Genomic DNA, 9,133 nt, shown 5'->3' with positions numbered 1-9,133 from the left:
AGAGATAGTTAGGGAGTTTGGGATGGACATATACACACTGCTATCTTTAAAATGGATAACTAACAAGGTCTTACTGTATAGCACAGGGAAGTCGAGCAATGATATGTGCCAGCTTGGATGGGAGGGAGTTTGGGGGAGAATGGAAACATGTATATAAATGGTTTAGTCACTTTGCTGTGCACTTGAAACTATCACAACAGTTTTAATTGGAATGGAGAAGGCAATGGTACCCCACTCCAGTACTCTTGCCTGGAAAATCTCATGGATTGAGGAGCCTGGTAGGCTGCAGTCCATGGGGTGGCTAAGAGTCGGACATGACTGAGCGACTTGACTTTCACTTTTCACTTTCATGAATTGGAGAAGGAAATGGCAACCCACTCCAGTGTTCTTGCCTGGAGAATCCCAGGGAAAGAGGAGCCTGGTGGGCTGCCATCTATGGGGTCGCACAGAGTCGGACACGACTGAAGCGACTTAGCAGCAGCAGCAGCAGCCAGCATAAAATAAAAAGTTAAAAATTTTCTAAAGATATTGTACTACCTATAAGCAGAAAGCAAATATCTAATCAGTGATTTACTTTCCTGTGTGTTTCCTCATTGTATATTGTAGCACTAAACCAAAGAAACACTGTACAATAGCCTATTTTTAAAATTGTCCTCTACTCCCAGGAGTTTTGACACAAGAAATAATTGTTCATTCATTGATTATTTCATTTAATAAACGTACACTTACTGTCTATGGTGGATTTGCTGTATAAGACATGGTAATCATGTAGGATAGTATAAAAGGCAGAAACCCTTATACAGCACACAGGGTGAGTATGCTAGACAGGAAGAAATGTGCAAAGTTTGGAGTGGGAGGGTTTGGAAGAATTTCATTAGGCAATACTGGAAATTTCACTGATGCCAAGGTCAAAAGATTCAAGCAAGTGTTATGCGAGCACTGAGCTTTACCTGAAATGGGAGGTTGGGGTTAATTTTGGAGGCTATTTGGGGCAAGTGGGAGAGGGAGATTATGCATTAGATTGGGAACATCTGATGTAATGTAGCATTGTTGCCTACAATGTGCAGGCAAGGGAAGTATGAAAAAGGGAAACGTTAATAATGGTTTCTTGAGTAATCATTATGTCTCTGATTGAGCACACTATTTCTTGAGTAATTAGTGGATATGGATCAGAATTAGCCTGAAGTTTCTGCCTAGGTTTGAAGTTTTCCATGATTCCCTGCAATGCCAGTATCCTGTCTATATTTTAAACCTTCTTAATAGTTCTTGTGCTTTGAGGCAGAAGCTTCATCCATTATTGACTATGTGAGGTACCTTCCTTTTCTCATTCCCCTTGTCCTCTCATATTAGACACAAAGCCTCCCTATCAATAGACCCTTAGGGACTTTCCCATATCCTTAGGGGGTGAAAATGAGTAAACTGAATCAGGAAATTGAGCTGAAATTTATTTATCAGGCAGAAGCCATACCTTTGAGGGTGGATTTTATTTCCCCAAGTTCAGAAGATAAAATCTGGGGAAATACTGGGGCCTTCCTGACAGTCTAGTGTTTAAGGCTTAGTGTAATGCAGGGGGTGAGGGTTCTATTTCTGTTCAGGGGACTAAGATCTGACATGCCTTGTGGCCTGAAAACAGGAACATAAAAAACAACAGAAGCAATATCACAACTGAAAAATGACTTAAAAATTAAACTGTAAAAAATAGAAGAATCTAGGGAAATCAAGTCTTCCAATTGGAGAGTCAATTCTTAGATAGACTGATAAGGAATCCAGGGTGCTCAAGGGATCTGGAGCTCTCAAGGAGGAGAAAAGGAAAAATGTTTTGTTCTACATTGCTTTGTCTTAGTCACATAAGACATTTTTTCTTCAACTCTGAGTTGTGACAACAATCTTTAAGACTAACTTTCTTTAAGCCCAGAGCTCTTTAAACCCATGCATAACCTAGGTGGTTAAAGTAAAGATAAAGGGCTTCCTTGCTGGCTCAGACAGTAAAGAATCTATCAGCAATGTAGGAAACCTGGCTTCGATGCCTGGGTTGGGAAGATCCCCTGAAGGAGGGAATGGCAACCCACTCCAGTATTCTTGCCTGGAGAATCCCATGGACGAAGAAACCAGACAGACTCCATGGGGTTGCCAAGAATGGGACACTGACTGAGCAACTAACACAGACACAAAGAGGCCTATTTACTAGATGAAGGACAAAGAAGGAAGTGGCATCAAGTCCTGTTTCCAAGCCTATTCTTAATGATGGTGCCAGTGCAGGATATATTCATGGTTTAGGTATTCTCCTTTGTGGTGGATGTAGTATCAGTGGCCAAGTCTCTTAGAGAAAGACTGATTGATCTTTACCAAACCTCTTATGTAACTCAAGTGATTAGATCTTACTCTCCAAATAGGAAAAGCATGAGAGACCAACAGAAACCTACAAGACTCAAGTCGTTTTAAAACATAATGCTTTCCTACCTCCCATCGTTTGTCTTCTCTGAAAAAGTAGATGATCCCTTTCAATAGTCCATTTTCCTCCATTTTAGTTACACCAGAGACAGAAGCCTTACGTGGACTCGTTTGCTCCTAAGATTTGCTTGGAGAAATGAGTGAAGCTGCTTTTTTACAGATGGAATTTGGGAACCAGACAGTGCAGTGTTCAGGACCTGCAGACCAGTACAGGGTTATCTGTGCTGTCTTGCCATAGTAATGCTGTTCATAAACATGTCAATCCTTATTTTTACCTCATCAAAGTGTTAAGAAATTCCTTTTCTGTTTGGCAACAAACCTCCTATTTTTAAAGTTAGGCTCAAAATATACTCTAATTGCTGAAAAAGTCAGTCCAAGGAATAAGGCTGACCTTCTACCATGGCTTCCCTGGTAGCTCAGATGGTAAATTGTCTGCCTGCAATGTGGGATACCCAGGTTAGATCCCTGGGTGGGGAAGATCCCCTGGAGAAGGAAATGGCAACCCACTCCAGTACTCTTGCCTGGAAAATTCCATGGACAGAGGAGCCTTGTAAGCTACAGTCCATGGGGTCGAAAAGAGTTGGACATGGCTGAGCAACTTCACTTCACTTCAATGATTAAACAACAAAACAATTCATCTTGCTCAAAGGTATGTTTTTCCTTAACTTTGTACTAATGATTATATAACAACAATGCATCTTACTTGAGGACCTGGTTCTCCTTCTTAAGATTCTTCTGACTAATCCTGTTCTCTTAAAATGTATGTTGTGAGAGAGGGTTCAATAAGACCTTTCTATTGTTAGTAACCAAAGGAAAAAGTATATAAGGTCTTGATAAGACTAGCAAGTAGGGCACTCTACAGTTCCCCTTCTGATGTCTATCTCAGAAGCTTCCTCTGTCCGTTTTTCACTGTAATAAAATTTCTTCCATGCAAAAGCTCTGAGTGATCAAGCCTCTTCTCTGGCCCCAGATCGAAATTGTCTCCTCTGGAGGCCACAAATCTGACACTGTTCACTGTAAGCTATCACAATGTTCATCCACTCAAGGAATTCAAATAGGGCTCTGTAATAACCTAGAGGAGTGTGAATTGGTGGGAGATGGGAGGGAGATTCAAATGGGAGGGGATATATGTACACCTATGATTAATTCCTGTTAATATATGATAGTGATCAAACCAGTATTGTAAACCAATCATCAATCAATTAAAAATAAATTTTCTCTTTTTTTTTAAAGAAAATGGCCAGGATCCCAATGGTATTTGTAGGTGAGGGCATTTGCCACACCAGCCACCACCTTCTGATAGGCAGCCAGGAACTCCGGGGTGAATTCCTTGCCAAAGTTTTGAGCCAGTGTAATTACCAGTATTTTGCCAAGGAGCTGTGTGGAAGGAATAAAAAAACAAGGACATGGTTAGCAGAGGCACCCAATTCGGACTAAAGAGTATTTCAGTCTCATCCCAAGCTGTGCCCCTAGAATATAAGTAGAAAGATGGCTGAAGTGTAGATGATACTCCTAATATGAACCCACCCATATCAGCCAGTCCATTCTGAAGGAGATCAGCCCTGGGATTTCTTTGGAAGGAATGATGCTAAAGCTGAAACTCCAGTACTTTGGCCACCTCATGCGAAGAGTTGACTCATTGGAAAAGACTCTGATGCTGGGAGGGATTGGGGGCAGGAGGAGAAGGGGATGACAGAGGATGAGATGGCTGGATGGCATCACTGACTCAATGGACATGAGTCTGAGTGAACTCCGGGAGTTGGTGATGGACAGGGAGGCTTGGCCCACTATGATTCATGGGGTTGCAAAGAGTTGGACACGACTGAGTGACTGAACTGAATTGATAGCAGCCTGAACTTGTTCTTAGAAATGTTTCTGCCTTTCTGTCTTAGTCCATAGCCTGTTATCATTTTTTATTCTTTTGAACCATTTCAAGACACAATGCATCATTTTGTCTCCCTTGCTTTGAAAGGAAGAGGTAAGGGGAAAAAATGAGATAAAATTTTAAGTGACTTAAAATATAAAAGTGTTTTTAAATACTCAAAATGTTTGAATAAAAAGAAGATACTGTAAAGAACAAACAGAAAAAAACAAGATTGGGTAAGAGGAAATGATGGCTGGGAACAAAGAAAGTAAAGGAAACTAAATGTTCCTGAGGAATCCATAGTGATGTAACCAGAATATCTCTTTTCCATTCTGAACTGTATCCTGCTGCTTAACTCTCTCCTCATGATAGGAACTTAACCACACACACACACAAAAAAGATGGAGAATATTAAGCATCCCGTAGACTCACACTGATGTTCTCAGGACTGACATGCAGATTCTTACAGTGCAACTCACTTAGCAAAGCAAATACACCCTTGAGGTGGTCAACATGCTTCAGGCCTTTGGTAAAGGAGTCTAGCACCTTCTTGTCATGGGCCTTTACCTTAGCGTTGCCCATAATAGCATCAGCAGAGGGCAAGTTCCCAAAGGACTCAAAGAACCTCTGAGTCCAGGGGTAGACAACCAGAAGCCTACAGGGTGAAAACAGCATAAGGAAGGAGGGAGTCAGTGCCTGCCAGAATCTCAGGCAATGGCTCTGTCCGCACACACCCAGCTGACATTCACTCTCCTTGCCTTGTAAGCTGAATACCTGCCTGCCTAAGGTTTCAACACCAACTTCAGCCACCCTCATTTTGCTCTGCAGGGCAGTGACAAGTAGCCTTCCCCTCAAGAGTCAGATGCACCATGATGTGTGTTTGTGCAGTTGCAAGTTGTGTTAGAAGCAAGTGTAAGCAGTAGGGGCCCTGGTCTTGCTTGTGAGCCCCACCCAGCCCCCTGCCCTCTCTGCTCTGAGAGCAGATTAGCCCAGGGCATAATACAAGTTCATTGGTTTGGGGGAATGTAAGATGTACTCCTGTTCCTCAGTGCCCTTCATCTGTGATTGGCTGATCCAGTGTGTCTAGACTCAGAAACTTTACTCTCCCTGTTCTTATCTTTTAGCTTCATTTCCTTCATCCATCCATTGCCTCTATAAATATATTCCCAGTCTCATTTATGCTTAAATATTTCAGTCTGATGTTGTGTAATGTATCTTACAGTTTAAGCCTATGAAGTACAGTTTATCTATGAATTTAAAAAGTTGAATTAATAGGTAAGAAAACTAAGACCTAGTAAGGAAATATTTTATCAAGTTGACTTTGTATGGAGCTTCACTCTGTTTCTGAAAATATTTGTAAGAGGTTGAAATGGATAAATATTTTGTCATAGATTTAACTTGTTTTCTTTCTGCTTGTAAAAATACTCTGTGCCACAAAATTCAATTTTCACCCATTCCCTTCATTGAACTAAATCGCCATCAAGTTAATGAAAAATCATAAATATTGTCTTTCTAGCAGCTACTGAACTAGGTTTATGGAACATGGAGCAGCTACTGAACTAGGTTTATGGATAATGGAAACAATTTAATGAGAAATAAAGAAAAATATCTGATATTTATGATATGACTGTAGAGAAAATTCAGAGGACTTGCAAACAAGATTCATCTTATTCAGCTTGATAAAGTCTGACAGGATTTCTGGGAAAACACCAAGTACAGAAATTTCCACATCTGCATCCTCAGGAAAAAAGTGAAAATGGACCCAGGAATGAAGATTCAAGTCAAATTTCATTCTTCTCAATTCAAAATAATACTACAATGATATACAAATATAAACCCACCAGCATACCTGGAAAGAAGGAAGAAAGGAAGAAAAGAAGAAGAAAGGGAGGAAGGGAGGAAGGATGGATGGAAGAAGGGCCTAGGAGAAGGGAAAATAATGTAACAAAAGGGAAAGAAGAGGGAAAAGAATATACAGAAGACGAGAGGTTGACAATTCCAACATTTTGCAAGGCTGTATATAAAGAAAAGTGTTCATACTTTGCTAATGATAATGTAAAACAGTACAATTGATTTTGAAAATATTTGTTGGTGTCTACTGAAGCAGAGGGGCTTCCCTGTTAGCTCAGCTGGTAAAGAATCCACCTGCAGTGCAGGAGACCCCAGTTCAATTCCTGGGTCAGGAAGACCCTCTGGAGAAGGGATAGGCTACCCACTCCAGTATTCTTGGGCTTCCATGTAGGCTCAACTGGTAAAGAATCTGCCTACAATGTGGGAGACCTGGGTTCAATCCCTGGGTTGGTAAGATCCCCTGAAGAAGGGAAAGGCTACCCAGTATTCTGGCCTGGGGAATTCCATGGACTGTGTAGTTCATGGGGTTGCAAAGAGTCAGACACGACTGAGTGACTTTCGCTTTCACTTACTGAAGCAGAGGATGTGCAACACCTATGACCTGGCAATTGAAAAGCATGTTTGTGTGCATCCAAAGATATGTAGAGGAATGCTTATAGCATCAATGTGCATCAGAATCTCAATTCAGTAGCAATTTTAATGTTCCTAAATTATGGTACAGTAAAATGATGAAATATTTACAGCAATGAGAAGAATCTGCATCACATGCTGTAATACAGATTCATTATATAACATAATGCTGTTTAAAAATTACCAGGGACAATAATTCAAATAATGTGATTTGTATATAGAAAGATATACAGTGTGACTGTGATTCAGATGACAGGGAAATATTTTGTGATAGGAAGACGCTATGAATAATTTTTACACTGTGTTACAGATTTTTTTTTCCTTTAACCTGGAAGTCAAATAGAACTATTGAGAAATTCAAGAAATGGAGTGACATGATTGATTTGTATTTTTCAAAAATTATTGTGCCTTCAGTGTATAAATGAATATAGGAATAGAACAAATGAGAGACATATAGAATGATACTGTAGTAGGAAGGAAAATATAATTGTCATCTCTGTTTTCAGTCTTGAGCAACTGATGATGTCATAATCATTAAGATGTTATGGGCTTCCCTGGTGGCTCAGATACAAAAGAATCTTCCTACAATATGAGAGACAGAAGTTCAATCCCTGGGCCAGGAAGATCTGGAGAGGGGAATGGCAACTCACTCCAGTATTCCTGCTTGGAGAACTCCAACAGAAGAAACACCATCTCTATTTTCAGACTTCAGCAGTTGATGATGTCATAGTCATTAAGATGGGGAACACAAAAAGAAGGTTCAGTTAGAAGAAATAAATTAGGAAATGATCAGGAGTTCAGTTTTGGACATACTGTATTTGAGTCACCTTTGAGCAATCCAACATGGGATATTAAGCAGTTAGACAGCTAGATATGAAGCTCAGAAACAATGGAATCAATTCAAGAATCTACAGTGAAACAGGGCACAAAAAACTAGATCATAGAACATCAGATAAACCACTACCACTACCTTGGCAAAATGACAGACAACACACTTTACAAACATCTCCTTGGAACTTCAGAAGTGAGGGTGGTAGGGATCATTTGTGAGGCAGAGATAGAGATAATTATCTCACTTCACAAACAAGGAAACTAATTCTAAAAAAATATTAACTAAATGTTTTGAGGCAATGGAGCAATACTTTGACCTTGTCTGTTAATTCCAAGGCTTTGGCTTTTCACTTTATGCCAGTGGCTTGAGTACAGAAATTTGAAAAGATTTTTACAAGGGTGGCTATGCTCATTACCAGCTCCAAGCAAGAGATGTCTAGGTTTTTTCCTTCTTCTGTCAAGAAATTTCCTCTGCTCATTCACCAGATAGGGAACGTGGCTGTCATCCATGACTATTGCACTATCATTTCACTGTGTTTCACGTCTTCAGGCTTCTTTGCCACAATGGTCTAATATTTGATTTTTTAGTCTTACTTCCCTTGCTTCTGTCAAGTTGAGTCCTTTACCTATAGCTTTATTATAATCATAGCCAATTCCTAATCCCAGATTCAGGGTAGATTCTGCCTTGTCTGGTCTATACACACACGTGGATCAATTTCCCTACAATATCCTATTCATTATGTCACTCTCCTGTTCAAGAATCTTCTTTTTGCATGAAACAATAGCTTTATTTCCTGATTTTTCTGGTCTCTCTAGCAAATTTTCTAATTTTATACTACCACTGCTATTAAAGGGCCAAATTATCTTCTGTCCATTAGACCTGAAAGGATGAATTGTGAATTTATCATTTTCCCTAATAAATGGCCTTTATCTCTAGCGAAGGTTTAATAGAATTAGTAATGTGTTCCAGGACACAGAGCTCCCAAGTCATATAACATTAGTACCATTGAAGATGCAAGGAAACAACTGAGAGCACAGTCCTTGACTGGGTGCCTAAAAAGTACCATCTTCACTGCACTTACAACTATAAAATATATGACTTCTATATTAAATTAAAGTAGACCAAAAAGAGCTCTATCCTGCATTTATACAAATAACAGACTATACAGGTCCCCTACTTTGTGTCCTAACAACTCACTATTAACAATCATTTTGCATTTCTCTACAGTAACTCCATTTCTTTCCTTTTTCTAAAGACCTTGCCAGTCTCAGGAGTTTACATTCCCCTCATAAAATTAACTACACACTGAAGTCATTCTTATAGAATCTTATTAGGCTTCCTTCTATAACCTCCCCAAAATTTCAATCTCCAATATTCCCAGTTCCAATAGTAAAGCTTTTTTTTTTTTTTTTCTGAATCAACTTATAAAAGATAAAAACAAAGAGAAAATACAAGGACAGTCGTTATAGACCATGATTTTTATTTCATTTGAATTATATTGGAGT

General features: G+C 39.5%; 1 pseudogene; it reads right to left on the bottom strand.

Annotated features, from left to right (window-relative positions):
- Positions 1-3,678: 3,678 nt before the first annotated feature.
- On the bottom strand, positions 3,679-5,186 carry LOC109570045 (hemoglobin subunit beta-like; annotated as a pseudogene).
- Positions 5,187-9,133: the final 3,947 nt, after the last annotated feature.

This window comes from Bos indicus, chromosome 15 (assembly GCF_029378745.1).
Source record: "Bos indicus isolate NIAB-ARS_2022 breed Sahiwal x Tharparkar chromosome 15, NIAB-ARS_B.indTharparkar_mat_pri_1.0, whole genome shotgun sequence".
NCBI classification, from domain to species: domain Eukaryota; kingdom Metazoa; phylum Chordata; class Mammalia; order Artiodactyla; family Bovidae; genus Bos; species Bos indicus.
The sequence above is the reverse complement of the archived record's forward strand: the minus strand, read 5'-3'. Positions and strand labels throughout refer to the sequence as shown.